Source organism: Terrapene carolina, unplaced genomic scaffold (assembly GCF_002925995.2).
Source record: "Terrapene carolina triunguis isolate 2854851 unplaced genomic scaffold, T_m_triunguis-2.0 Scaffold130, whole genome shotgun sequence".
Classification (NCBI taxonomy): domain Eukaryota; kingdom Metazoa; phylum Chordata; order Testudines; family Emydidae; genus Terrapene; species Terrapene triunguis.
Genome location: NW_020664481.1, coordinates 37,384,786 through 37,392,879, shown reverse-complemented (window position 1 = coordinate 37,392,879; position 8,094 = coordinate 37,384,786).

Sequence of the window (8,094 nt, the reverse complement as noted above, 5' to 3'; positions counted from 1 at the left end):
CATGGGTAATAGCCATTCCTATTAGTCATCGAAGCATGCAAGGGCATGTGACCAGTGGTGGATTAGCCACTGGGGCTATGGGGTCCATGCCCAAGGGCCCCGGAGCCCCAGAGGGGTGGGAAAAGCCCCACTGCCCTGACCCCGCTACCGGGAAGCAGCACCGGGAGTGGCAGTGGGAGAAGCCCCCAGTGCCCACCGACCCCATCAGCAGCCGGGAGCAGGGGTGGGGAAAGTCCCAGCACTGGGACTCCCGCTGCAGCCCTAGGACTGGAGCTCTCAGAGAGCTTATCTGGTTTTGGGGCCACAGTGTAGAAGAGCAGAATGGGGTGGACCCTCAGTGGAATAGGGGTGGGGCCATGGGCAGGGTCACATGTGGAGGGGGGAGGAACAGGGACAGGACCACAGGTGGAAGGGGTAGGGAGGGGTCCCCCCACTTGCTCTGGCCCAGGACCCCAGGAAACCTTAATCTGCCTCTGTATGTGATCCTGGACGCCAACTTGTGCCTGTAATTTTCCACAAACGAAGACTGAGAAAAGTTCCCTCCACAAGGGAGAAGGTATAAAAACCCCTGGAAGCATCTCCATTTTGGCTCTTTCCTGCTCTGATCTTTGGACTATGGACTTACACTAAAAGGCGCATTCCAACCAATGGACTAAGGACCTTCCAATCTTTTGGAAGTTACCAGAGTCTTTACAAGCCAGCAGTCTGTAACATCACTGCTTTGAAATGAGTGTATATATTTGTTTTCCTTAACCATTTTAACTCTACCCTCTTTCTTCTCTCTTATAAATAAACCTTTAGATATTAGATACTAAAGGATTGGCAACAGTGTGATTACTGGGTAAAATCTGAATTATACATTGACCTGGCTGTGTGGGCTGATCTCTTGGGATTAAAAGAACCCTTTGTTTGATTAAATTGGTCTTAAATAATCACTCAGACTATGCCTTCATCCTGTGCCACTGCAAACCTCCTTGAGCAGGTGTTCATTTTTTCTGCATCTTTTTCATAGACATATGGTAGTGTATTGACTGCTGTTCAGTATCTGTTCTTCAGAACTGACAATCAGAAAGGCTAAATGAGTTTGTCTGATTTGTCATGAATATTATATTGTGGTTCATTATACATGTAAAGTAACAAAGGATACTTCCAGTCCTCTGCTTTCAGGAGCAATGAATACATTAACAATTTAAAAATATAAATTGTGTATTTTAAGAATTTAGTACATTACACCTGCCTTGTTCTTGCTTTTCTTTCTTTTCCTGGATAGGCTGACAAGTTCCCCTCCAGTCTTCACAGACAATTGTATGTATGTTACTAACAACACTTTCAGCATAGCATATTAATTATAATGAAACTGTGACGGATTGGATCACAGAAACCCCCCTGAGAGCTGCCAACCGATGTGCCAAGACTACTTCTATTCCTGTTTTCCCTGCCAGCTCAGGACTCCAGCACCCTGTCTTGCTGCTCCAACAGACCCAGGGTCTGAATTACTTGTCCTAAAGCTGCAGGTTTAGCTGAAAACAGCTCACAGAAGTGTGTTTGTCTTTAGCACTCAGATGCCCAACTTCCAATGGGGTCTAAACCCAAATAAATCTTTTACCCTGTATAAAGCTTATACAGGGTAAACTCATAAATTGTTCGCCCTCTATAACACTGATAGAGAGATATGCACAGTTGTTTGCTCCCCCAGGTATTAACACATACTCTGAGTTAATTAATAAGTAAAAAGTGATTTTATTAAATACAGAAAGTAGGATTTAAGTGGTTCCAAGTAGTAACAGACAGAACAAAGTAAATCACCAAGCAAAATAAAATAAAATGCGCAAATCTATATCTAATTAAACTAAATACAGATAAGATCCTCACCAGTTCCAGAATGCTCCCTTTTACAGGCTAATCTTCTTTTAGCCTAAGTCCAGCAATTATTCACACCCCCTGTAGTTACTGTCCTTTGTTTCAGTTTCCTTTAAGTATCCGGGGGGGGGAGGGTGGAGAGGCTCCTTCTTTAGCCAGCTGAAGACCCAATGGAGGGGTCTCCCAGGGATTTAAATAGACTTTATCTTGTGGGTGGAGACCCCCTCCTCACCCTGTGTAGAATCCAGTCACAAAATGGAGATTCGGAATCACATGGGCAAGTCACATGCCCATGCATGACTCAGGACTTGCAGGTAGCAGCCATTACCCACATGCTACCTTGAATGTCCTGAGGTAGACTTCTTATGTGGATTGGAGTCTTCCAAACTCTTTTGTCTGTTAAGTGCTTCCTGATTGAGCACCTTATTTGCACATTCCTTTCCCAAGAAGTGATCAAATGTTCTAACTAAGGCTACTTCAAAATCAAGCAATTATACAGCCAATGTTCATAACTTTGAACACACAAATGGTGCCTGCATACAACTAGGATGAACATAACCAGTAGATCATAACCTTTACATAGATATGTTACATGGCATATGTAGCAAAACCCTATTCCAGTTATAACATACATACATTTATAAGCACACCCCCCCCCATAAAGCCTTATGGGGTACACTGTCACAGAAACCATAATGAAATATGCAGTTGAACTATTACCACAATCTAGAAAAGGGCGGAGGTTTTTTTGCAAAGAGCACAGGTGTTTTGGGTGGGAGGACGAACCAAGTTTTGTAATACACAAATACATCACTGTGGTGCAGGCAAATTAAAGGAGCACATGGGCACTGGGGAGAGGTCAGCCTGCTGGTAGCAAAGAAGGGTTAGGCTGGCGATACTTTCCACGGATGGGGGAAGGTGGGGGAAGAAAACATCTAGTCCCAGCTGTCCCCAACTAGCAGCCTCTGGCATGCATTGGCCCTACAGGAACAGGGCAGTCTGCAGCTCATCCCAGTAGTGCTCCTACTGATTCCCCCCAACTCCTGGGGCACTGAGATACTCTCTCCACCCACACACAAAAGAATTCTCCCGCCCGCCCCCCTGACACCTGCCTCTCCCATATCCCTGCCTCAGGCACTGAGGAGCCCCCCCCCGCCACACACACACACACACACACACACACACACACACGCACTCTCTCTCTCACCCACCCCACCCCCCAGGCACTGAGACACACACATCCCGTCTCTCACCCACCCTGCTCTTACCCCCACTCCCAGGTACTGAGACACCCCTCCCCCCGGCTCTCACCTACCCTCCCGGTCTCTCAGCCAGGGCACCGCCTTCCCCCGGGCAGGAAACCGTCCGCTCCCCGCCCCCACCTGCGCGAGCCTGTCCTGGTCGGCCAAGCAGCTCTCCGGCTGGGAGGGCCTGGGCAGGGGAGGCTCCTCCAACGCCAGCGGGTCCCCCCGGCCGCTCGCCCCGGCCATCTCCCCGGCTCTGAGGTAACCGCCGCTCACAGGAGCCCCTAGCGGTCACGCTGCCCCGCTCCCTGCTTTGGGTGCACTGAGCATGCCCAGTAACCTTCGCTGTTGCCACTGCCCTCTCTCTGCCCTTACTTCTACTTACGATTTGCTGCCTGCGCTTTGGAGGGGTTTAAAAGGACCAAAGGGGGCAAATTGCAGCGGGGGGGGGAGCTGTCAGGGTCTGAGCAGGAGGCAGAAATTTACTGGCCAGGGGGTATCAAGCTACTGTAGGTAGCGGCAGGAGAGGGGCTGAGGGGGGAAAATCGGGGGTGGGGGTGGTAGCCGGGGTTAAGCCCAGGGGGAGACGCTGCCAGACCCCGTGGGGGGACAAAACCCCCGTTTAGGGAGGGGGAGGGGGGGGAACAGTGACCCCGTGGGATGAGCCACGTGCTGTGCTCGCTAATCTAGGGGCGTGGGGGGCGCAGAGGCTGTGTTCGTTCTGCTCACAGGACGCTGCATGTCAGCCCCGGAGCAGAGGGCAGGTTCCTGGGGCTGGGGTCTTAAAGGCACAGGCAGCCCAATTCCTAGACTGTCAAAGCTTAGACACCACAGCTCCTCTCTGTCTTATACAAGTGCTGCGGGGCTACGTTACTGCTCCAGCCAGGAGACTGAATGCGGTGAAATATTGTACAGACACCCCCTCCCTCAAACTCTGCCTCTCACATTTTGAATATGTAAAAGTGTCTTCTATCAGTTTCTATGTCTATATGAAATCACTGCAGCTCCTTTCTCTTATATAACGGGCTGAGTTGCTAACTCCCTCCCAGAGCCCACATGTCCGCACCCCCTCCTGTACCCCAATCCCCTGCCCCAGGTCAGAGCCTGCACCCCTCACGCAAACTCCCCATAGCCTGCAACCCTCCTGCACCCCAACTCCATCCCAGAGCCTGCACCCCAAAAAGAGCCGGATTAACCTTTTATGGGCCCAGTGCTAAACATATTTGTGGGCCCTCATGGGGAAAATGGGGACATGGGGCAGGGGGGAAGAGTCCTCAGAGTGAGGGGCTGGCCGGGGGCAATGGGAGACGGGTCATGGCACGGCAGGGACAGCCCCGCTCCACCCAGCCCAGTACAAGGACACTGTTTACAAACCGGGAGCTGCCAGATGCACACTGGCCAGCCCGGCCCTGCGCTGCCACGGCGCTTCTTCCCCTTGGGGGCGGGCCCATGCTGCACCATGCTACTCCCCTGCCCAGCACCCCTCTGACTCCCTATGCCCAGTGCCACACCACCCCCACAAACCCCCCTCCCACAGACCACTCCCCCACCTACTCAGAACCCCCCCACAGATCCTCTCACTGCCCAGTGCCCCCCTAGCTGAATACCCCCCATAACCCTCCCACAACTGCACAGTGCCCCACACCTCCCCGCCCAGAGACCCCCCCCAGATCCCCTCACTGCCCAGTGCCCCCCAACGCCACAACTGCACATTGCCCCGCACAGACCCCCCCCACTTCCCAGCGCCTCGACACACACAGATCTCCCCACCCCAACCCCCGCCCAGCACCCTCCCAAACCCACTAGAGACCTACTCTCCCACACCCTAATCCCCGGCCACAGTAGCCGGCCCTGATGGGCGGTGACTGTGTCTGCCAGGCTGAGCCGGCAGCACACCCAGAGCTGGTCCTGGGGCAGGATAACTCCGGCCCCTTAGGAGTGGTGAGATCAGCCAGGCTGGAGCAGGAGCAGAGCCTACCAGGCTCCCTCAGGACCCACATGCCTGGCAGGACCCAGCTGAGCCTCCCCTCCCCCCAACTCCCCTGTGACTGGCTGAGACTGGCCCAGCCTCTGCACCAGTCCCAGGTGGCTCTTCCCCCGGGGAGGCAGGTGGGGCCCTACAGGTCCCAGGCAGTGGAGACAGCTCAGAGCTGGAGCAGTGCTGGGGAGCGGGGCAGATCCCTGGGACGTGACTCCCGAGATCCCACCCAGCCCACCCACACCCATTGGCCCCGTGGCCAGCAGCCCTGCCGAGCCCGCATGGTGGCCCCCAGCTGCTGGGTAATGAGCCCCCTACAGCAGTGGCATAGCCAGGTTCTAACATCAGGGGAGCGAACACATAAAAAAAGGCACCACCCGACATATCAAATTACTAATTACATACTTTTAAATTCGTTATACATATTTATTTTGTACCTAAAATAAAAACACAAGAATGATCCAGCCACAGAAGGGTTTGCACAGCCGGCATTTTGCAGGAGAACTTTAGATTATACTTAGATATACTTTCGATTCTAGAAAGTAAATGACAGAATACAGTAGTTTATAATTGTCACAGGATTAAAAAAAAATACTGGCCATTTTTTCCAGTTACTAATTTCATTTTAAAATCAATCAATGAAATGTACTTTATTCATAATAGATCGTAATCCTAAAGTCACCAAAAAGGCATGACAAATACAAGTTTTATGAGAATTGGTGAGCAAAGATCTCATAGCTCTTCGGTGTTGGAGAAAGCAGTAATTTCCCTTAAAGTAGCTTTATTCATGGTTTCTTTTTAAAAACAGAAGACATCTCTACAACACAGGTATAAGTAACATCTCTCACACCAAACAGGAACTTTTCCACAGTTCATTGCAATTTGGAAGTGTGATTATTATACCTTGCCTTACAAACACCAAACACCATTACATATGCACAAAGGTCAATAATTCTCTCCCCCCCCCCACCCCCTATACTGAGTTGTGCTTCTGCATATAGTATCTATTTGAGATGAATATTGAGCTCCCAGCTCTTCAGGAAGCAGTAAAGACTCAGCAGCCAAGCCACAGGTTGAATCCTATTGCAAACAGTATGAGTGCCGCATGAGGCATTCTGAAGCAAGAGGAGATTACTGGAAAACTTTAAATAAGACACAGAAAGAATAAACTTTTCCTAGGGTTTTGTTTCTGTCAGATTTATTGTATCATGTATAGTAAGTGTTTAATATAAAAATCAGGTAGTAGGATTTACAATGTTATAACAAGAGATTATGCTATTACCATTATCCAGTCAACTTGCACACTACTATTTTGAATTAGTGATAATGTACAGAGAGAGAAAGAAGAAAGCTGAATTTAGAGAATAATTATTAACCAGATTCTTGGTTATTCACCAGCCACTTTGCTCCAGTCCATAGCACAAAGCACCATAAACCCAGCAGAATCTGGCCAAGAGAATATTCACCTCAAATTGGCATCTGCTACACTCCCCGCCCCCCCCCCCCCGCCCCCATTCCCAGTCACCACTATTCAGGATATAGCTAAGTGAAAAGGTGGCATGGCTGAAGCATTTAGCAGGCAATTGTAAACTAGTATAGAGTACATTAGCCCTGAGAACACTGCTTAATTCTGAGCACTGGGTCTGCAGCTAGTCAGCAGTGAGACCCAGGACACATAACTGGCACCTTAAAGCACCTTTACCCCGCTTTCCTTCACAAACTGCACTAAGCACAGTTTAGATACAGCCCTGTATCTGATCCACAGTATCTGTCACACTTCTGGGTCTCATGGAAATGAGTACACTTTATGTATAAAAGAGTGCACTAAAGTATTTCTCTCTTTAAAAAAAAAAAATGTCTAACATTCTATCTTAAATTTTTGCACAAAACCAGTGATGTCCATGAGAGTTCTGCACATAGATCAATGCCAGTGTATAGTAGCCTTCAACTTTTTTACAGCTTTCCAGTGTTTTATAGTGAGACATTATCTCCCCCAGACCAGTTTCATAATTCTCTACAGATTTGTCACCAAGATCAAAGTCTGCAGTGAAAAGACAGCAAGGCCTGTGTGCTGGACTGCCCCAGACGAGGGGCCAGACCCAGCTATGTGGATGGGTTACAGGGGTCTGTAATGGGCCCCTTCCCAGGGTGGGCCTGGTGCCACGGCGCCATTGGCACCATTGTAAACCCAGTACAGACCCCAAGCCCCCTCCCACAGCAAAACTCCCTTGGACTTTTTCTGGATGCCACCAAAAAATATAAAAACCTGCTGTCCCGGTGCTACTTTACAGCTACAGGAGACTTGATGCAGTGAAAGAATTTCCCTACATTCCATCAAACTCTGCGTCACACATTTTGAGTATTTAAAAGAGTCTCTCAACTATTTGTCTATGTGAAGTCTCATAACAGTTCACAAATTTTAGGATTGCCTTTTGCTGCATTTATCTTGCCTGTGAATCCAGCCCTTACAGTCCCATGTCACTGTTCACATGTCATTGCTTGGGTGTAGAAGCTGATTCACAAATATTCAGTAAGTGTATTATATGGTGTCATCTTACATCCTTCCCAAGGGCAAAAATCTTCTACAACAATGAAGGCTTGGGCTCATGACCAGTGGCTGCAGAATTTTTGGATGCGCAAGTCCACATTTCTGCATCTGTGTGCAAAACTCACCAAAATAAAAGCTGCACTGACACTGGAGAAGAAAAAATAATTGCACTATGGGGATCTGCAACACCAGATTCTTATTGGTCAATCAGTGGTCTCTCTCCTAAACCAAGGTAGAATGGATTTCTTTAATGTAAGTAGTCACAACATATTGTTAAAGCTCATTTCATGCTCAATGCAGGAGCGTAGCTAGGGGTGTTCAGGGGAAGCAGCCGCTTCCCCTCAGCACATTTTTCAAAAGCGGCGCCTGCCAGGCCGGCGCTGGGCTCCTGCAGGCAAGGGGGAGGGCGGGCAGCATGGCCGAACTCCGGAGGAGCCATTGCGGGGGGCCATCTCATCAGTAGT